This window comes from Thamnophis sirtalis, unplaced genomic scaffold (genome assembly GCF_051295495.1).
Source record: "Thamnophis sirtalis isolate CommonGarterSnake01/CBP01778 unplaced genomic scaffold, rThaSir2_p1.2 scaffold_5, whole genome shotgun sequence".
NCBI classification, from domain to species: Eukaryota; Metazoa; Chordata; class Lepidosauria; order Squamata; family Natricidae; genus Thamnophis; species Thamnophis sirtalis.
In genome coordinates this window covers 60,376,906-60,399,154 of record NW_028261385.1, presented here as the reverse complement: position 1 = coordinate 60,399,154, position 22,249 = coordinate 60,376,906, and positions in this window count along the sequence as shown.

Below are 22,249 nucleotides of genomic sequence, written 5' to 3'. Positions count from 1 at the left end.
ACAAGGAGGGTTAGAGCTGCTTATAGCTTTGTGGGGAGAGAATTCTGCAAAGTGGGAGTTATTGGCAAGAAAGCCTGGTGTGATTTTCAGACCCAATCTACTTTGCAGGGCCTTCTCTTAATGTTCAGAATAGATATTCAGATCCAAAGTGCTACTTTAGGCATCTTGGCACTGTTCCATGCAAATCTTGAGAGATGTAATGACCAGCATTTTGAATGGAGCTCAGAAATCTACAGGTTGTTAGTGCAGTGACTTTGGAAAAGATATTCTGCACACAAGGGCTTCTCCTGCCAGCAGCCTCACAACTGCATGTACTTGGACTTGATCCAGAGGATTAGTTTGAAGCAGAATAGATGCTTCATCTAGGTCAGATTTTTTCCCCCCATAAAATCCCTTGAAACATTTCTTTTTATTTTGATAAAACTGCTGAAGGAGTCATCCAACAGAAAGAACACTATAATTAATTCAACTGGGACAAGATTATTATTCATAATAAAAATGAAAATTTCAACGCCTGAAAAGGAAAGAGCCAAGTGCTTTTAAAATAGGTGATAACTTCTGGGATTGCACTTCAGGCTGCCAGACACATCTATCAGACAGTGGATGGTGGAATTTGATATCGTGGTTAACCGTGATACTAGCTTTGCCGAATAAACGGCCATGGATACCTAGCAGAACGCCAGCTGGATGTATTACTGGAAACAGATGAAAATGTTACTGACAAAATGTTAATTATATCCAAGTACCGTATTATGTCCCACTGAGTAAATAAACATGCCCCTGCAGAGGGCATCGGCTCTGCGGCTGCATGTGGAAGAGTGTAGCCTGGAACAGTTGTAGTGGCACATCCAACTATGGGGGTGAAATACATTCATGCATATTGCAGTGTAAGAGCAGAAGGCAGAAGGCAACGTGCAATCATCACCTATATTTGCCCAAGAAAATAATGAATAACTGAAACGGTATTGCCGGTTGCAAAACACTGGTAGGAAATGGAATTAAAGAAAAGGTAGAAGATGGGGAGCTGAGATTTGATGTTTGGAATTCAACACTGAATTGAAGATATTATCACACTAACCTTTAACTATTGGTCAGAAATATGTGTTTTGCAGAAGTGAATTGCTCTTGGTTCAGCCTGGATTGGGCGAACCGGTAGTGGTGGCGGCAGGAGGCTCCGCCCACTCGCCCGGATGCTTCTGCACATGCGCAGAAGCATTGTGCACAAGCATGCACACGAGCAAACCGGTAGTAAAAAAAATAGAAACCCACCACTGGTGTTTTGTAATAAAATTTAGAGAAAAACCATTTTATTTGACCCAGTGGTGAACAAGAGGATGTTAGAGTTACCCCAGCAGTTGCTACCCCAAAGCCAACCATCATGTCTAGGAGCCTTTATAGAATTACAAATTCCCTTCATTTATGCAATGATGTCATAATGCAAGATAATTTGCTTTGTATTGTCTCCCTCGTGGAGGGCCACAGTTCCATGTTTGAACAACTATTGCCAAAAAGCATTTGAACATTTGGAAACTCAATACTTTTCACTCTTAAAATAGTTTTTTTTAGTAAAAAGATTTTACATATAGAAGAAGATTAGAAGAAAAAGGGTATAGTAAATAAAGAAAAAAACAAAAGATACCAACAATGGAGAGAAATACTGTATAAAGAAATGGCTTCTGATCTTGCTTTTGGCAGCTATACATTCAATTCTAATCAAAGCTCTCTTTATAAGATTACATCATAATTCCCTTCTTTTTATAACCTATTCTTTCTAATCATCAAAGCTATTAAGTCATAAAATCATTTTCTTTTCATCATTTCCCTTAAAACTTGATTTTATTTCGCATTATTTGTGGTACATTACACATACGAAGCTCCTATTGCTGAGTAGTTTTGAATAATAACAAGTCTTCTGGGGATCTTTTATTCTCTTTATCTGTCTGTTTCCTTACTCCCCCACCTTTTCTTGAGAAATTTCTTCCTTTGAAATCAAATGCAATTCTAGGTGTTTCCAGACAAGATTTTTATTCTGGAATTGCTCTGCATGATTTAACAAATGTTATGGGTAGTCATGATTCCAAATATATGGTCTATTTGGAACCCCCCAGTATATACCTGTTGCTTTGACTGAAACTAGTATTTCACAGTAAATCTCTGTTCCTGGTTTGAAGCAGGTAGCAATGTAAACGCACTCATTTGCAGGATCTTTCGTGCATGCGCAGAGCGTCAAAATGGGGGGGGGGCAGGGTGGAGCCTATCACTGAGCGTGCCTGGCAAGCAAGTAAGTGAACAGTGAGGGTGGGGAGAATCCGTTGTGCCATGCAATTTAGATTAGCTAGAAAGTAGAAAATGCTGCTTTCTAGCTAATATAAATCACATAGCATACTAATCGACGGAAAAACCGGTTCGCTTGAACCGGTAGCATTTTTTTACTACCTGTTTGGGTAAACAGCTGGCATCTTTGCTACCGGTTCGGGTGAACCGGTCCAAACCGGTAGCATTTCACCCCTGGTTTGAAGGCATATTATGGTTTAAGTTAGGGTTGAGGAACTTTTTCCTATGAAGGACATTCAGCACCAGGAAAAATGAAATAAATGCAACATAGAACAATAAATGATGAAATCTGAAGGGCTAGATACTTAATTTTCAATGAGGAAATCTACCCATTATTTTTTATGTAAATACATATACAGGGACCACAAGCAAGAGAGGAAGCAATTCCTAGAAGGGCAATCTGGCAAGTAAGAATTATTGACATAGGCAGGAGATGCAAAGCAATTGGCCTGAGAAAATTTCTGCTGCTGGTTCCCATTCTTACCTTGATGCAATCTATGATTTTTGTAGATGGGAAAATAGTAGCATATTAGGATTTGCTTAAAAAGGCAGAAGGGAAAATATTTAGAATATGCAAAGGGAGAAGTGATGATATGCCTGAAAGAATTTATGAATCAGTGGCATGTTCCTATAGCAGTAGCATTTAGATTTATATACTGCTCCGTAGCGCTTTACAACACTCTCTAAGCAGTTTACAGAATCAGCATAGTGCCCCCAACAATCTGGGCCCTCCTTTTACCCACTTCAGAAGGATGGAAGGCTGAGTCAACCTTGAACCAGTCAGGATCGAACTCTTGATATGTGGGCAGAGTTAGCCTGCATTACTTCATTCTAACCACTGCACCATCAGGGCTCCTCCAGACCACTATATTATTTTCATTTATTAGATATGAACTGGTCCTCATTGTTCAGTAATATTAGTAATCTAGCCCATTAAGATTAAATATGCAACTCGTGGCTTCTGCTGGAAGTTGATTATTCCTGTTTTCCACATGAAATAGAAGTGTCTTACGTATTTGCTTCCTTATGGCCATGAGATAAAACAAATAAAAGCATTTAGATTTATAATCAAGAAAAATATTTGCCTATTCCATACAGGCCTTAAAATTTAAACACTCTCCCAAAATAACTTGGATATACAGTTTTGTAATAATGTCTTCTGCCTTTAAATAAACCTAGACTAGTTTGCAATGTAAGCAAAAGCTAGCAATAATCATTTCAGCTGAATCATGTAGTAAAAGTATGACTGTGTAGATTTAAATGCAAATTCTTTCCTGGCTGTAGTATTAGCAGAGCAGCTGCTCCATTGTAAACTTATAAAACATTAACTTTGGGGAAGAACACTTGATTTCTTGCAGCGTTCACAATTTATGTCAAGATTAGTCAATTCTATCTGCGCTGAATATTCCCCTGATGACGTTTGCTTGGCGTTTTAAGAGTTGGACTCAAATTAGAGGGGCGGGGGAATTCTCAAACAGAGCCAGTGCAAAAATTTCATTATGGTTTTTGAAAGACCATCCCAAAGTAATACCAAAAATTATATAATATTGTTGGATGATAAGAGCACACGTTATTCAGTATTTGCAGGAAATCAAAGACATTGAAAGACTAATCACTAGACCCTTGATGGCGAACCTATGGCACACGTGCCAGAGGTGGCACCCAATGCCCTCTCTAATGGCACATGAGCCGTCGCCCCAGTTCAGCTCTGCCGCGCATGTGCACGTGCTTCCTGCCGGCCAGCTGGCCTTCGGGTCTCTGCCCATGTGGGTGGGGCACATGCATGGGGGGCATGCACACATGTGCAGGGGACAGGGCACATATGTGGGGGGGTCTGCACACACATGCACAGGGGAGCAGAGGCATTCATGGGGCTGTGTGCATGCACAGGCGTGGGGCATGCGCAAGGTGCCAGACACGCAAGTGTGGGGTGCCACACACACATTGCATTTTGGGTGCACACTTTGGACACTCGGTCCGGAAAAGGTTAGCCATCACTGCACTAGACTAAAAATATATATATAAGGTTGTGAATCCAAGCAGAATAGATTGGCAAAGTCTCAGACTCAAACTGTGTTTATTCACTGAATTTCACAATATGATTTGTGCATGTTCACTTGTAGGAGATGTCCTTCAGTTTCCAGCAGTTTGCTCCCCTCTTGGATCTAAAAATATTTAACAATCCACAATATCTTTCATTCTTCTCACCTTCTCTTATATCAGCTTATAAAGCTGATATAATATATTTATCTTCTTTCTTTACCAACTTTTTCCTCTGTGAGAAAACACACACACGCACGCACACTCTATTGCTTTTTGGCAGAACATCCTGTTATGACATTTGATCAAATGCAAGCCTTTGCCACTGTCACAATGATTTGATCACATGGCATTCGCTGTCTGTTCCCCGGGGACAGGTTCTGGAAATCATTTCTACCCTTATTAAAGATTCCAACTAATTTGGGAAGGACTTCCAAGAAAAGCTCTTGCATTTCAACAAGTAATGCTATTTTTTTGCGCAAATCTTCAAGGTGCAAATCTTCTCTTTGCACCTTTCCCAAGGCACACCCCTCCCCAACCAAACTCGCAATCCAAATTTTGCAAAATGCGGTAGGCGGTATCACAGAGAAATCTAAGTCAGGGCACTCTCCGGAGAAATGTAATGACACCAAAGGTTGCTTCAGCTGGTTTCCCTCCACCCTCGGTACAAACGGAGAAGTAAACAAAAACGTATCATAGGAGAAAGAGAAAGGGGATCTCTCTTGTTTATTTTTTGCTTCTCCGAAACTCTCTTCTCTCAACAGGCCGCGCAGAGAGAATGAAGTGGTGAAAAACACCCAGAGTAAAAATAAGCTGCAGCCGGAACATTTGGAAACTTCCACGACGCCTATCCTTGCTATGTGAATTCCAGTGAAAACAGCCCTGGGTTTCGAGAGAACTGCGAGAGCAAAAGGTTTGCGACGCTCGGAGCTTTCATCGGCGTCTTTGAAGTCAAGGCCTGTTTTGCAACAACCTGGCTTTCGAACGGCCTCGCGTAATTGCTAACAGGTCTCTTGCTTGCGTGCAACTCCCATAGTTTGGACGGCAGCGGGGATTGTTACACTGAATGCCGCTCAATAATCGTATATACGCTGTTCAAGCAACAGGCCCAGGAGCCTGCAAGAATCTGAGGTGGGCGGGGGCTGAAGCAGCTGAAATCGTCTTTTTCCTTTCGGTAACGATTTGCCGGGCTAGTGCTCCGGGGTTGTTTATCTGGTGGTGATGACATTATGTAAGGGGTATGATTACCTCGTGCCTGAGAGTTATTTGTAAATAAGAACTTTGCAGCTAATCCCCCAAATGCTTGCTACACTTCGCTGCTTCACAACAGTTTTCAGGCACTGGCACGTGGAGAAACTCCTGCGTTGTCATTTCTAGATTAAATTTTACTGCAAGGTAAGGACCCATAGCTTGCAGAGAAGGCTTCTTCCTCAACTGCTTAGCCAACTACAGAGCATTTTCTTTGATCTTGGAGAACATCAAGCCAAATATCACTTTGTTTTCCTGAGACTTTTTTTTAAAGGCTGGACTCTCAGAATTTTCCATAGGTGGTTGTGTTGAAATGGGACTTTCAGCAAATGCAAGTTGCTGCAGGAGCCATATCTCCTTAATAGCAACCATCCTAACACTATGCACTCCCATAGGTGTTTTCTTAAGTGAACATTTTCCTGATGAGTGGGGTTTACTGTCAGATGGGTAAAGAACAGCACACCTGAGCAACTACTCTGGAGCAGGCTTTCCCAACTTTTAGGCCCTCTGGGGTTGCAGTCTAATATAGAGGTTGGCTCAGTGGCTAAGACACTGAGCTTGTCGATCAGAAAGGTTGGCAGCTCTGCGGTTCAAATCCCTAGTGCTGCATAACGGAGTGAGCTCCTTTTACTTGTCCCAGCTTCTGCCAACCTAGCAGTTCAAAAGGATGTAAAAATGCAAGTAGAAAAATAGGAACAACTTATGATGGGAAGGTAAGAGCGTTCCGTACACCTTCTGCATTTAGTCATGCCGGCCACATGACCATGGAGATGTCTTCAGACAGCGCTGGCTCTTTGGCTTTGAAACGGAAATGAGCACCGCCCCCTAGAGTCGGGAACAAGTAGCACATATGTGCGAGGGGAACCTTTACCTTTATGTCATAGAGGTTCTTAAGAATGCAGCCAATGGTCACCTTATAGAGATCACCTTGGCCAAGCAATCCATTGTACATATTACATGTTACCTAGGAATTAATGTATGATGCTTATTTCCTCTTTCATGTGTTCAGGTCAACGTCAGGGTCCATTGCTGACACCATTTAAATTCCCCAGGTCATAGGTAGAATGGTGTTTGTTTTGTATGCATTTTTGAAAATATAATTATTTTGGTTTGTTTCATATCCGTACCCTTGACATTGCATTTTAACATGTTTTCCATGCTAGCTATTAGAAAAACATGTGTCTTATTAAAAGAAAGCAAGAGTGAGTGCATGAATGCTCATGTGATCTTGTTTGGGAACATACCAGGTGGGTGTCTTCTTGAAACTCTATCAGATTCGGACAGGCTCTCTGACTGCACATGGTACTTCTCTCTAGGAAATTAGTTGCTAACTTCTAGGAAATGAATTCAGTATTTATGAACTTCCAAATACTAATCTCCTCCTAGTCTGCCTAAATACAAAAACAGTGAGCATGATTGTTTAACTTCCACATATTTATACTGTCTGCAAAACCCACTTAACCATTGCTCTTTTTTTCAAGATTAAATACCCTCCTTCCTTTCTGCTCCTTAAAAAGTGCTAGCTCTTCAGCAGAGGGAGGAGATACAGTACTAAAATTCAGATCTAAACTACACCAATATAAATCAGAAATAAGGAAAGATGGTTTAATGGTGGACAGGACTACATGGTTTGAGTTCCTGGGGGAAAAGATGATCACATGCCTCAAGGTGTTGGGTGAAGAAGAAAAAGAGCAGAAAAAGGGGCTTGCTGAGAGTTCCTGAATTTTTTATACTCTCTGTTGGGCCCCATCTCTCTGTTTCCTGTTCCTGTGTACGAAATGTATTCTGATTGGTAGTCAGACTTCCAGAGGTGGGGGTCTTAGCTAACTTTGTAGGTTGTGGGCCTTTTGAGTCCCAAGCTTGATTGAGTTCCCAGATTCCATGATGTGAGTTTCTGTAGAGGGTTAATCCTACATTTGTTATGTAGAGTAGACTAGCTCAGGCATTTTAATGGCTCATTGACAAGGGTGGGGGCTATTAAGATTGAGTCTGTTTCCTGCCTAAAAACATGTTTCTCCATTTCTTATCCAGGGAAATATAATATTCTGCTTTTTCAATATTTCCTAGGATATTTCATTTTTCTAGGAGAGGGGTGGATTTTAACTTCCTCCAAAGCATTTTGGAATTTCTTTGGGTGGTGTTTCTGAAAGTATTCTCTCATTGTGAGGTAGCAAAGAAACTTCACTGATGTTTTCTATTGTATATGAATCCCTTGCTTTGTTCTCTGCCTGGAGGGCCAAGTACTATGAACTAAAAAATGTCATTGGCTTCTCTCATGATATTTAACTGTCATCTGATTTCTTTACTTAGAACTTCATTGCTGCGTACGAAGCTAGGGAAGCTGCAATCTGGTAGAGGGATAATATTATAGTGAAAGGCAGGTTATTTACTCCTCTCCCTTCAGCCTGTTATTTCATAACTAAAGTTAAGCATAAGGAATCCCATCCCCAGCCACCAGGATTTTACTAAACATGACCTCATTTGGAAAAACAAATAAAGCAATTTCTTTCCATTAGCATAAGGGAAGGTGCTTTTATTCCAATGGAGAATAAAATTCTGGCTCAGAATCAAATGGAAAAAAAAGTTGAAATTTGGGAGGAGTCAAAACTATGATTTCCCCCACTTTCATTATGTGGGATGAAAGCTGCCTGTGAAGTTCTGCAGCTGTCACATCAGTTGCAGGACCCTCTTTTTATAGAACAACATGTGCTCATTTAGTACATTCAGACTGTAATCCAACTGGTTTGATTCAGAGCATAAAATTCAGCTCTCTGGCTGCAAAGCAAACTGGGCCTCCCCAATGGCTCAAGTGCCAAGTCCGCCCACTCCTTAGGTGCATTGAGGATGCACAAAGCAGGGGCATATGGCCTGTTCCTTCTTGCTGCTGCTGCTCTATTAGGCCAGAGCCCCAGGAAAGGCTCAGAAAGAGAGCTGCCAGCGCTAGTGACGCTGCCAGGTTCTCTGAGGGCCCTGTTGCCAACATTCACTCCAGGACCTCCTTGGCCCCTTTCCAGGAAGTCTGTAGCCGAAGCACCCAGAGTTTAGGTCTGTGATGGTGAATCTATGGCATGCGCACGGTTGCACACAAATATGTGGGGGGCACAGGGAATCACATGTGTGGGGAGCGTGGGGATCATGCACGCATGCGTGGGGAGCAGGGGCGCACATGGGGGATTGCACGCACATGCAAGGTAGGGCGGGGCACGCGGGGGGCCATCACACACACATTGCATCGTGGGTGCTTGTGCACGTGCTTTCGGCATGCGGTGACGAAAAGGTTAGCCATCACTGGTCTAGGTAAACCAGTGTGTCTGGGGGATTCTGGGAGTTGAAATTCACACATCTTAAAATTGCCAAGTGCGTGAGGAACAGTGATGTAGAGAGAGACCCGGAGTTTGTGCACACTGGGAGGAGTGGTGGCATTGGAAGCTCATCTTTTATGCAAGGTGCTTTTTGGGTGGTGGTGGTGGAGAGGCATCATCTGTGTCCCTAGAGCAGCCTTTCCACTGGTTTTTGTGTCCCCATTCTGGGCTAATCGGATTTCTTTTATAAATGTATATTGACTGGATTGTTGCCATGGGGGTGGGGGGTGGGAGTGGCTGGATGGCTGGGTGCTGTGTTTTGTTTATAAGCCGCCTAGAGTTGCTGTGAGCAAGTAAGTGGTGATATAAATTTTCTAAATAAATATATAAAATAGAAAAGTGTGTATCCTGAACTCTTCTAAAAAGAGATGACAACTTTAAAAGCACAATGACTATATATGTATACTTTTTTGTTCTATTTTTACTTTATATGTTTAAAATTAAATATGTACATTGAAAAGGAACTATAAATACCATCAGCATAAAATGGAGCTTTTTCCAGAATGGGAGGAGGGAATGGTCACACGTGGGTTTTATCACAGCCTGATTGGTCCAAGGCTGAGAGGAAATCTATAAATACCGGTGCCTGTCCATTGCTACCCCAGATTCTCTCTCAGCCTGGTCCAAGCTGTAGAGTAGTTGGATAGGTTCTGTTTGTTTTCTCCTTTTGGGTGAGTTCTATTCAATCTGATTCCTATTTGGCTAATTGGGCACTTTAAATTTAAATTCTAAATTGATCTGCTGCGGCCCCAAGGGACAGATCTCTGCCTCGGGCGGCTGGGGGAGAGCCCAGTGGGGCACTAGTCTCCCCCCCGCAGGCCAGGAACCTTTGCCCGTCCCTGGGTGCGGGGGTGCGGTTCCATTCAAACTGCTTCGTTCAAACTACTTGAAGAGGCTGTGTTTTTGCAGCAGGAAAGTGAAAGAGAAACTTTAAGCCTCGAGGCTCCAGCGTGCAGATCGCTCCGGAGGGGGCCCCTCGCTGCAGGCTTCCTTTGTTTGTGTTGCCGGGGAGACAGAGCAGGGGGGAGAGCGGCTCTCCCTGCTCAATTTAAAGTGAAGCCGGCTAGAAAAGGCCTGGCTGGGCTGCTGGTGATTATTTCCAGCCCTTTTCTCCCGCGCACGGAGTTCCGGTGGCCATTTTGGAGGCTGCCACGTGCGTGAGGCCTTGCCTTTATTGATGGGCCTAGTGCGGCCTAGTGAGAGGCCTTGAGCCTAGGTCTCCCCACAGGCTTCAGGCCCTGGTCTCAGGTGGGACTTTGGAGGCCGATTCCTGCTCCTTTCGTCAGACACGTGAGTGGGGCATGGACGAGGGAGCGGAGATTCCCCAGGGGCAAGGGGCAGGCCCTACTGGGAGTGAGGAGGCCTTGGATCAGGAGGTGGGGAGGGGGGCTCCCCCTCAGAGATCCCTTTCTTCAAGGCGCCCCTCCAGTTCTGTCTCTAGGGATGAGGCAGCTCGCCATAGGGCGCTGGAAAGGACCTTTGCCAGGGCAGAAAGGCAGGCCCAGTCCTCCAAGCCTTTATCTAGGGACAGATCCAGGTCCCCTGTTAGGCCCATTTCAGAAAGGTCTCTACTTAGAGGTTTTAGCCCGGCTTCTTCATGCAGCTCCCCTGGTAGGTCGCAGGCCTTCTCCAGGAGGGGGCGTTCTCCATCCCCCATAGATGATCCTCTGGAGGGCACGTCCAGAGGCCCCTGTTCCCCCCAAAGGTTGGCCCCTCAGGGCCCTGCCTCTACTTTTGGGGATGTGGAGGATCTGGATAATCTCCCTGAAGGGATTAAGAGGCTTATTTCGGCAGCCATCACTCGGGGCATTGCCCAGCGGGACAAAGGCTCCCTTTACTCTAGGCATGGGGGGCTGAACAGGGCTCAGTTTCGGGCTTCCTCCCCTTCCATGATCAGTGAGGCTTCCTTCCTGGGTGGGGGGGAGTTACCCCAGGAGATGGGATTCTCAGATGATGAGAATACCACTGTTTCGGAGGAACCTTCTTCTAAGGTCCTATTTATGCCCGCCTTGTTTAAAGTTCTCTTGGATAAGGCGAGGCACACCACCAAGGTTGGAACTGGGGATCCCTCTGTGCCCCCCCCAAGGGATCCCGACATGGTCATGTTCTCTGCCACGGCCACCAACAAGGAAGAGATCCCTGCCCCTCCCTTGTTCCTAGAGGTTCTGACCGACCAGTGGGCTAAACCTTCCACTTTCTCTTCTCCAGGTAGTACCGACCGTCGGCATTATAACATGGAGCAAACCTTTGCTCAGGCCATTCAGCTCCCGACGGTTGACACCCCTGTGGCCGCATTGGTGTCCTCCTCCCCGGTAGTGTCGGGCGATGCGGCAGATAAGATGAAGCCGGAGGATAAGCGCGCAGAGCTTACGTTGCGGAAGAACTTCAACGCCACAGCGTGGGCCATTAAGGCGGCGGCCTCGGCTTCCTACTTTAATCGTGCCACGGTCATGTGGCTCAAGAAGCTGCAGGCACGCATTCCCATACAGGAGGACCGGATCCATCAGGATCTGGTCAAGATTCTGGCGGCGTGTCAGTTTTCAGCTGACGCGACCTTGGACACGGTCAAGTTTGCTTCTAGCGCCCTGGCCACCTCGGTCACCTCCCGTAGGCTCCTGTGGTTGCGCCATTGGCAAATGGACAACAAAGCGAAATGGGATTTGGCGGCTGCCCCCTTCAAGGGGTCTGATCTCTTCGGGGAGGCTCTTACTCGCATCCTCGTGGAGGATAAGGACAAGAAGAAGGTCCTACCCTCCACGGCTAAGAAGGCCGAGAACAAGTCTCGTCCCTTCCGTAGGCAACGGTATAGGGCCCCTAACTTCGGCTATAACCAGCGCTTCTCTTCTTTCTCTTCTGACAGGCATTTCTTGGGGCAGCCCTTCCAGGACAGGAGCCATTTCCAGGGCCAGGCTCGGCGGCCCTTTCGGGGGGGAGGCGGCCGTCCCTTCCGCAGGGGGAAGTGACTCGAACCCGAGTCATCCCATCGGCGGCCGCCTCGCTCTTTATGCGGACCGGTGGGACGACATCACGTCGGACGCCTGGGTTCGAGCCACGGTTCGTTACGGGCTCAGGTTAGAATTTCTCTCCACTCCTCCAAATCTCTTTCGGTCGTTCCCTCCATCTCGGAGTCGAGAGCGCCGCCGCCTGATGAGTCAGGCGATCGCCCACCTCCTCGAAATCCATGCGGTGGAGGCGGTTCCCGCAGGGGAACGGGGCCGGGGCCACTACTCAAATCTCTTCGTGGTCCCGAAGAGCACGGGGGGTTGGAGAGCAATTCTAGACCTCAAGCGCCTGAACAGGTTTCTGGTCTACAGGCGGTTCAAAATGTCATCGCTCAAGTCCATCCTTCAGGGCATCAGGAAAGGCGATTTCCTGGCCTCCGTGGATCTCACGGAGGCCTATCTTCATATTCCCATCCTGCCCGTTCATCGCCGGTTCTTGAGGTTCTCCCACGGGCCCCACCATTACCAGTACAGGGCTCTTCCCTTCGGCCTGGCCTCGGCCCCGAGGACCTTCACAAAGGTCCTGGCGGCTCTGGCGGCCCATCTGAGATCGGTCCCGGTCCGCCTCCAATGTTATTTAGACGATGTCTTGCTTCAGGCGGGCTCCCTGTCTCAGGCCGTTTCAGATCTTCAGATTACCATTCGAAGCCTCCAGGCCCTGGGGTTCTCGGTAAACTTCGAAAAGAGCCATCTCACTCCCTCCACTCGCATTCTGCATCTGGGGACAGTCATAGATTCCAAGTTGGGGGAGGTGCGTCTGTCTCAGGAGAGGCAGGTCAGCCTCCGTCGGCTGGCAGAGAGCGTTCGCACAAAGCGCTCCGTTTCCATCCTCTCTCTGTCGCAGTTATTGGGCAAGATGGTCTCTTGCATAGGGATTGTCCCGTGGGCCAGACTCCATCTTCGGCCCCTTCAATGGGAGCTTATCCCCTATCAGAGGGGACGAATGAGCAATTCCCTTCGGACTCTCCGCATCTCGACGGGAGTCCGTGCATCCCTGGTGTGGTGGCTCTCCCCGGCCATCCAGCGGGGGTGTCTGTTCTGGGAGCCGAACAGGGTGACCGTCACCACGGACGCGAGTCTGTTCGGGTGGGGGGCCCTGGTGGGCTCTCGGATGGCTCAGGGCAGATGGACGGCCTCGGACCTCCGTCACAACATCAATTGGCTGGAACTGAAGGCCACGCGTCTGGCTCTGAGTCACTTTCGCTCCTCGGTGGAAGGGAGACACGTTCTCCTCCTGACGGACAATGTGGCCACCAAGGCGCACATCAATCGTCAGGGCGGGACCCACTCGAGAGCCCTCTGGCTGGAGGCTCTGCGATTGGGGTCGTGGGCGGAGAAACACTTACAGTCCCTGGTGGCGGAGCACATCTCGGGACTCTCCAACGTCCAGGCGGACTGGCTCAGTCGAGCAACTCTGGACAACGGCGAGTGGCAACTCCACCCGTCGCTGTTCCGGGAGATCTGTCGTCGGTTCGGGTCCCCCCGGGTGGACCTGTTTGCGTCTCCCGAGAACACACAACTCCCGCGTTTCTTCACCCGTTTCCAATCCAGCTCGGCAGAGGGCACGGATGCCCTCAGGAGCCGGTGGCCCCCGGGCCTTCTCTATGCCTTTCCCCCCATTCCACTCATCCCGGGGACCGTCAGGAAGGTGGTGACGGAAAGGGCCCTGGTCATTCTGGTGGCCCCGTTTTGGCCCAGGAGACCCTGGTTTGCGGACCTGGTTCAGCTGTCAGTGACTTCCCCGTGGAGGATTCCGCAGGGGGAGGTGGTCTTACGGCAGGGGGCCCTGATTCACCCAGAGCCTCAGTGGCTTCAGCTGACCGTTTGGCTCTTGAATGGCGGCTTCTAAGGGGGGCTCATCTGTCTTCCGGGGTCATTCGCACCATCGAGGCGGCCCGTCGTCCCTCAACGACCCGCATTTATAACTCCACCTGGGCAGCGTTCGTCCGCTGGTGCTCCCCCAAGGGCATCTCTCCCGTCAGAGCCACCATCCCCAACGTCTTGGATTTCCTTCAGAAGGGCCTGGAGGACGGGCTCTCACAAAACACCTTGCGTCGCCAAGTGGCGGCTCTGTCCTCGGTCTTGGGGGGGGCGGGATCTTCTTCTCTTTCCCAGTCTCCTCTGGTCAAGCTGTTCCTCAAGGGGGCGGCAAATCTCAGGCCTCCCCCCGTTCATAGATTCCCCACGTGGGATCTTCCGCTTGCCCTCAAGGCATTAACAGGAGCCCCGTTTGAACCTCTCCGCTCGGTGCACTTGCGCTTCTTATCACTGAAGGTGGTCTTCCTGGTGGCCATCACTTCCGCCCGGCGTATATCCGAGCTGGGCGCCCTGTCTTGTAAGGACGACCTCTGTCATTTTCACCAGGACAGAGTGGTCCTTCGCCTTGACCCGGCATTCGTCCCCAAGGTGAATACCCCCTTTCACAGGGCTCAGGAGATCGTCCTGCCTGACTTCTGCCCGAGTCCGTCCACTGACAGGGAGCGTCTTTGGCATCGTCTGGATGTCCGCCGTGCCTTGCGGATCTACCTCCGGCGGACCAAGGATTTCCGCAAGTCGGAGGCCTTGTTTGTCTCCTTCCTACCTGGAGCTCTGAGTTCGAGGGTGTCCTCGGCTACCATCGGCCGTTGGCTGCGTCAGGCCATCTCGGAGGCCTACGTGTCCTCAGGGCGGCCGGTTCCGTCAGGCGTCACGGCGCACTCTACAAGGAGCGCGGCAACCTCGGCAGCGTGGGCCACGAGGGCCCCGTTTGAAGACATCTGCCGGGCGGCTACCTGGGCCTCTCCAACCTCGTTCATCCGGCATTATCGTCTGGATGCTTTCGCGTCAGCGGACGCGTCTTTTGGTCGTAGGGTCCTACAGGGGGTGGCAGCTGAGGCTCCCCTTGGTTCCTAGAGTTCCTGTTCTCCCTCCCTGGGACTTTAGCTTGGGTATGTCCCACGTGTGACCATTCCCTCCTCCCATTCTGGAAAAAGGACGTTGGTCTTACCTGAACGTCTATTTTCTGATGGGAGGAGGGAATGGTCACAACCCGCCCTGAGTTCTGTCTGTTGGGGCCAAGGGGAGGGCCCGGGGGGTGTTTCCCGGGGTTTGTTGTGTTGTTTCTTGTTTTTCAGTTGTACCGTTCATGTTCGAGAATCTGGGCTAGCAATGGACAGGCACCGGTATTTATAGATTTCCTCTCAGCCTTGGACCAATCAGGCTGTGATAAAACCCACGTGTGACCATTCCCTCCTCCCATCAGAAAATAGACGTTCAGGTAAGACCAACGTCCTTTCTCAGAAGCTGAAATACACCAAGTAAATGAGATGAAGAGTGGGAAGAAAAGGAGAGAGGTAAGGGAAGGAGAGAAGGATAAGAGAGAGGGTAGGAGGGGGGAAGAGGAGGAGAAAAACGAGGAGTGGAAAGAGGAGAGAGGAAGGGGAAGTAGAGAAGGGAAGGAGGACAGAGAGAAGGTAGGGAGGGGGATGAGAGGGAGAAGAAAGTGAACACAAATATAGTGTATGGAGAGCAGAAGAGCCAATAACGGGGTTTTTTTCTTTTTCTTTTGGGGATTTGATGGTAAGATGAATTGATATAAACATTTAATAATACAATACGATGTTGGCTATGTAATAGTATACATACGATTATATGTTATGAAAATGAAAAATAAAAAAAAACTTTATGAAAAAAGAGAGATGAAAACTCAGGCTTCATTTCTCTATAGGAGGAAGCAGTAGGACTCATTGGCCTCACTTCTCACTGGCTCAAGTTGATTCAGCCTTCCATCAGAGCTGGGTTGCTCCCGGTTTGGCCCAGATCTGGCAAACCAGTAGTAGCTGCAGTGGGAGGCTCCGCCCACCTGCCCAGATGCTTCTGCGCATGCGCTGAAGTGTTGCGTGTGCGTAGTAAAAAAATTGGCAACCCACCACTATCTTCCATCCTTCCGAGGTCGTTAAAATGAGAACCCAGATTGTTGGGCGCAATATGCTGACTCGGTAAACAGCTCTGAGAGGGCTGGGAAGCACTATGAAGAGGTCTGTAAGTCCAAGTCTTATTGCTGTTCATCCATATCAGTGTTAGAGAAACCATCCCACCATTCAACCCCTCCAACATTCTCCATATTTGGATTGCATTTGCAAAGCAACATTATATAGTCTCTGTAACAACCCCAGCAACAGCAATAAAAGCCAGCAATATCACAAAATGCTTAACAAAGCTGCAAATGGCTTCCCGGTCAACTGGTTCAATTTGACCCCCTTGAAGGTTCTCCCTTTTCAAATCTGCTTTGAAACAGGGATTCAGTGGAAAACCCAGCAAACACTTCAAAAGTTTCCGCAGTGCTTGTGCCAGAAAACTGCTCTCCTAGCAATTTGTTGTAGGAATAAGGTTACTAGACATCTGACAGGCAGAAGAGGACTTGTGCAATTGGAAAGGAGGACAAGTAGGGGGAAAGGAGGACACACTGATCATTTACCTTTCTTGGCATCCATGACAAAAATGACAGTGAAAAACTGCAAAACAAAACAAAAACCCTGTACTTAAGCCTACATATGTATGACATTACTTTTTCCAGCATCAGAAAGACTGGTTTTTCAGTTTCAGGAATGTGCTAGAACCTGTTAAAGAGACAAAATCTTTCAGGATGTAACTGATTAAGGTCTGGTCAATTTCAGGCAGCAGGCAAGCTGGCTGAAGGGTACTAATCAACTAATTAAGTTCACAGAGTTGAGCTTGTTAACTTGTGATTAGCACTTATTAGGGAAGCGCTGGGCCATAGGGAAAAGCTGCTGAGGAAGATATACTCAAAAAGCTGCAAATTTGCTTTTAAACCTATGCCTGCTAGGAGGAGGAACTGAGGACAAAAAGGAAGATGTGTCCTCCTTTTGCTGGATCTTTGTTAGAATGGATTCCTGTACGGGGTTGGACTACCTGATATCCAAGATCCTTATATTCCCTTATATTTCTAATCCTTATATTCTGTGATTCTATGCACAGGGATTGGAGACAGAATGATCCTATGGTGTTTCCAATGGAATATTTCATATAAATCTAGCTGCAAAGAAATACCATAAAAGTGCTTGTCCAGTGGATTAAAAATGTGAACTTAGACAAGCACATCTCTCTATTTCTCCAGCCTCCTTTCCAAAGCCTTCCAAATGACATGTGACAAAGAAAACCACTCATATGTCTGCAACTTGACATCTTCATCCATTATGGGCATACTTATTTGAATATTTGAAATGCAGTTGCAATGTTCTATACTAAATTTCCAAAATTAGGTTTCAGAGCAACACTTCCATGTCACTGATTCAGAAACTCAAAAGGGCAGGAAGTTTCAATAAAACCCAGTAGAAGAGTATTTATGCCCTGGCTGTTGCTAATTCATTGGCAAGTCAAGCCTTTCCTGGAAATCTGAATTTACTTGATGGGGAGGGGTAAAGGGAGGATGGTAGTTTTAACAGGTGGCCTGTTTTTTGTTTTTATTTTGAATAGGCTTCTCTTGCTGAGTGTAGTTGGGGATTATCATAACTGAGAGCACACTTCCTGGATTCTCGAAAAGAGCCTGGATTGAATGGCGCTGGATGCCTGCCAATCCAACTGGCTAGCTATTACTGCTAATTTGCCAAAGAAAAGAGTGTAAGGTGCTGTTCAAATGACAACAACAACTTCAGCTCCCTAAATTACTCCTTCATCTTTCTTCTTTGCAAATCGACTGCACTGCTAGAGGTAGTCATCCTTTGAGATAAGTTTTGTTCATTTAAATATATATATATATATATATATATATATATATATATATATATATATATATATATATATATATATATATATATATATATATATATATATATATATATATATATATATATATATATATATATATATGTAGGAAAGGATATACATAATTCATAAATGATAAACGCATGAAAAACACCTTGATAAAGCTGTCTGTCAGAAACTTTAGCTTAATCTATCTGTCATCTTGCCTCAAAAGGTTGTTGTGAAGATATAGATAAGTAGGATTTCCAAATAAGCTCATTTTAACTCCTAGAGGAAAGATGGAGCCTAAATCTAAACATTAAAAGCAAAAATAAAATACACAAACTTTTTGAGCAAAGTAACTCCTGCAATTTGCCCTGTTGATACTGTAGTTACTCTTCTATTCCTCATCCTGCAATAGTCCTCTCCTCTTTGCTGTTCTGCAAAATGTGTTCACCCTCCTCCCTGGTAGTTTTAAAACTTTGATCTAATAGAGTTGTACGCTTTTCATATCTAGATTTCCTAACCTCCTTTGTACAGGGCCCTACAACATTTTTCAAACTGAAGTTTGACTTCCCCTTGATGCTCCTCTGTCTTTATGTCTTGGGCCTGAACCAGTAGTTCTTGGAATGCCTGGAGACTGGCGAACTGCAAGAGTGCTGCTTACCATGAGACTGGGTTGAGAGAAAATGCTTTGGTATTGTTGTTTTTGTGTAATGTTGGTGGAAGGTTCTAATGGGAATATGTTCCTATTGTGGTGAGTTCATTGTTTCCCTTCATTGTGGGTGGCATGATATTGTTTTTGACGCGTTTGGGTTGTTCAATGGATTTAGAACAGGGGTGTCCAACTTGATTTCATTGAGGATCGCATCAGGGTTGTGTTTGAGTTCGGGGGGAGAGGCAGGGGGGCATGGCCAGGGTGGGCATGGCCAGCACAACGTCACTTGTGTTGGGGGGCGCCTGTGATGGCCCGAGGGCTCTGCCAGCGAAAACAGCTGCAGTGGCCTCCTGCAACCCTCTGCCAGCAAAAATGAAGCTTGGAGAGTGGCCGTATGGCCCTCACGAACTCCATTTTCGCTTGTAGAGGCACCGTGGGCTGCTCCTTCCCTATTTCCAGGGCAGCCTGGCAGGCCAGATCTAAACACTCTGCAGGCCAGATCTGGCCCCCGGGCCTTGAGTTTGACAGCCCTAATGTAGAATGGCGTTTCAAGGCATGCTATGGGAATCTGTCTTTGAATAATTTGCGGGATGTTCTGGTTGTGGATTTTTTTCTTAGGCTGAGAAAGATGGGACATAGCATTCCAGGGGTGGGTTCCTGCCAGTTCTAACCTCTTCTATAGAAGAGGTTCCACAAAGCTACCATGCCATTTAGAACTGGTTCCAGCTCCCTCCTCCTGCCCGTCTGCACCACGTTTGCCTCGCCTGCCGCTCTCTGATTGGCTGGTTCACCAATCGCCCCGCCCACCTCTAAGAGTCCTATCTAAACCTTAAAGTCTTAAAGCTGTCAAGTTTGAACATCCCTGAGGTTTTTTTCTAAAGGGTTAGGGGTGCAAGGGTCTTGTAACTTGACAGCTTTAAGACTTGCGTGCTTCAAATGCCAGAGTTTCTGAGCCAGCATTTTGGTTGCTAAGCAAGAGCGTTGTTAAGTGAGTCTCATCACATTTTACAAGTTAGCCACGCCCACCCAGTCACATGATTGCCAACCCACTCCCACTCGGTCACATGGCTGACAAGCCACTCCCACCCAGCCACATGGCCGGCAAGCCACTCCCACAAAGCAGGCCACACCTACAGAAGAGGTTCTAAAAAAAAGTGAAACCCACCACTGTAGCAGTCCATTCAGCTTCATCCCTCTCTCTCTTAATTCATCACTCCTGATGTAATGTGAGCATATTGGCTTGCTGTGTTTGCTATTCTGGCTAAGTCTATATAATGAGTCTTGAAAAAAATAATTGAAAGCCCTTTAGAGTTTAGCTTTATCCTTAGAGACTATGGCATAGCACTGGATAAAGACAGCAAATGTCCGATGTACATTGAAAATTCTTTGTTACATTTTTATTTACAGAGGTTATCTGAATAGACATTTAAATGAGAATTTCTGCAACAAAGGTTATTTCAGAATGCAGGGACTGCACCATTGCTTTCCTTTTGTGTTTCAAGAAACATGTTAAGATGTATTTTGTGTGTGCGCACACATTGCAAACAGTAGGCTAAAATGAAACAACTCTCTGTTTTTGCTTGAATGAATAACACTCTAGGGAAAAAAAACACAAAATAAGCAATAAAATCCATATTTTGTTTTGTCTTATAGAAATGTGAATTGCATCAATAAACATGGTATTTTTATTGCAGCTCTCACTGAGTTAAAAGCATACGAGACTTGGGTCACTTATTGTTAGAGTACTTTTTCAGAATATTAGACATGAATGCTCTGTGACTCTAGAATTCTGCTTGGCAACCAGACCACACTCCCATCTGCTGCAGCCCATAATGTGATAAAACAGGATCTCTGGCACAAGCCAACTTTTATTCTTCTATTCACTCAGATTTACCCTTTCAGTTTCCCATTGTTCTTTGCTAATGGCCTTACAGTGGGTCTCCCAGTTGCCTTTGGAGTTATCTGGAGGCCACTGTTGGGGGTAGGGAGGAAAAGAGCCTAATCCCCCCCCCAGCTTTGAATTTAAAGGGGCTTCTCTAAATGAATGATGCAAATGGGAAGAGGCTGCCAGAAATGTCTGCTGCCTGCAGCAAGAGGATGTTCAGCCACACAGCAGCATTCTCCAGCCATCAGCTGCTGCAATGAGTTGGGCCTTCAAGTCCCAGGCTGGGTCTCCTCCTGTCCCAACATTCCATCCAAAGCTTCTCTCCCCACCCACTCACCCCCTGCCATCTGTAAGCCCTATAGTTGCCACAAGGCCTATCTGGCATCATCCCCCCCCCCCAAAAAAAAGCCTTGTGCAAAGATGGCCCAGATAGGGTGACAGATGGGGCTAGGTTACAGCAGTTTAAGGCTAGACTGAAGCCGGAGAGTGTGTGCTGATAGCTCAATTCCAGGCCAATGAACAAGAGAGAAAGGGTGGGCGACGGGGGAGTAAGAAGACACGCTAACGGGAGCTCGGGAGCTCTGTTTCAACTTGACCAGTTGTGCAGCAGAGAAACCACCTGTGTTTGTAGTTCCTTTCTTCTGCCTCCAGAGTCACTCAAAATACACAAAAAGATAAATGCTCTTTCACCATAAGTTGTAGGTAAACCCCAAGCTGGTATGTACAGTTAATTTGGAGGAAGTGGGAGAAGCAAAGTTACAAGAACAAGGAAATATGCTTACTTTGCTTTAGTGGTCAGAGTCAATAGAATTGATTCTATTGTGCAAAACACGGTGGGCAGAAGACAGCTGGTCTGCTAATTAAATCTTACTTGGACTTATGAGTGAGAGGACAGCAAAAGTAGGTGAGAGGGCATGGGATAGGATACTACATCTAGACATCCAGTAGACGGCAACCAATCCATCTGCTCTCATTTAGTGGTCATTTGGATTTTTGCACCCCAAAGATAGTAACCCAAATACAAGATAGGTGCCTCGGATAAACAGCAACCTCCATTTTACCCATCACCTGATATCTAAGGTAAATCTCTCAGTCTGCCTAATGGTAAGCCTTTGGAAGAAGAAACTGGTGAATGTTTCCCCCTGGGGTCAATACTGATACAAAAATGTTGATTCAAACAAAGAGTTAGAGTAGAGAACCTTTTGAAAATTTCTGTGCAGTATCTAGAACGGGTGTCAAACTCAAGATCCGGGGACTGGATCTGGCCTTCAGGGTGCTTAGATCTGACCCGCGGGGCTGCCCTGAAAACAGCAAAGGACTGGCCCACTTTGCCTCTGCCAGCGGAGCTCAGGAGAGCCGCCTCCGTTTTCGTTGGCAGAGGTTGCGCGACGTCATCGCAGCCAAAAACGGAGCTCACAAGGGCTGCGGGTGGCCCTCCTGAGCTCTGTTTTCACTGGCAGAGGGTTGTAGGAAGTCTTCACAGCTAAAAACAGAGTTTTGGAGTCTGTTTTCACGGGCAGAGCCCTCAGGACACTATAGGTGCCCCTGACACAAGTGATATTGAGCTGGCTATGCCCACTCTGGCCCCGCAAGGTCAAACACAACCCTGATGCGGCCCTTAATGAAATAGAGTTTGACGCCCCTGATCTAGAACATACATACAAATGGGGATGGATATTGCTGGCAGTGCTATAGTACAGTAGTCACCAACTGGTGGTCCATGGACCACTGGTGGTCCATGAGAAGATTTTGGTGGTCCGCAGAAAAATGATTTGCATTTTTTATATTGCACTAAATACTGTTTATCTTTTTTAAAAATCATATTAGTGGTCCGTGGGATTTAAAATTATGAATTTAGTGGTCCCTGAGGTCCGAAAGGTTGGTGACCCCTGCTGTAGTATTATGATGTAAGCCTCATTCCTTTTCTCTATCTGTGCTTTGTTGTTGCACATGTTACCTGATAGGAATAAAATTTGAG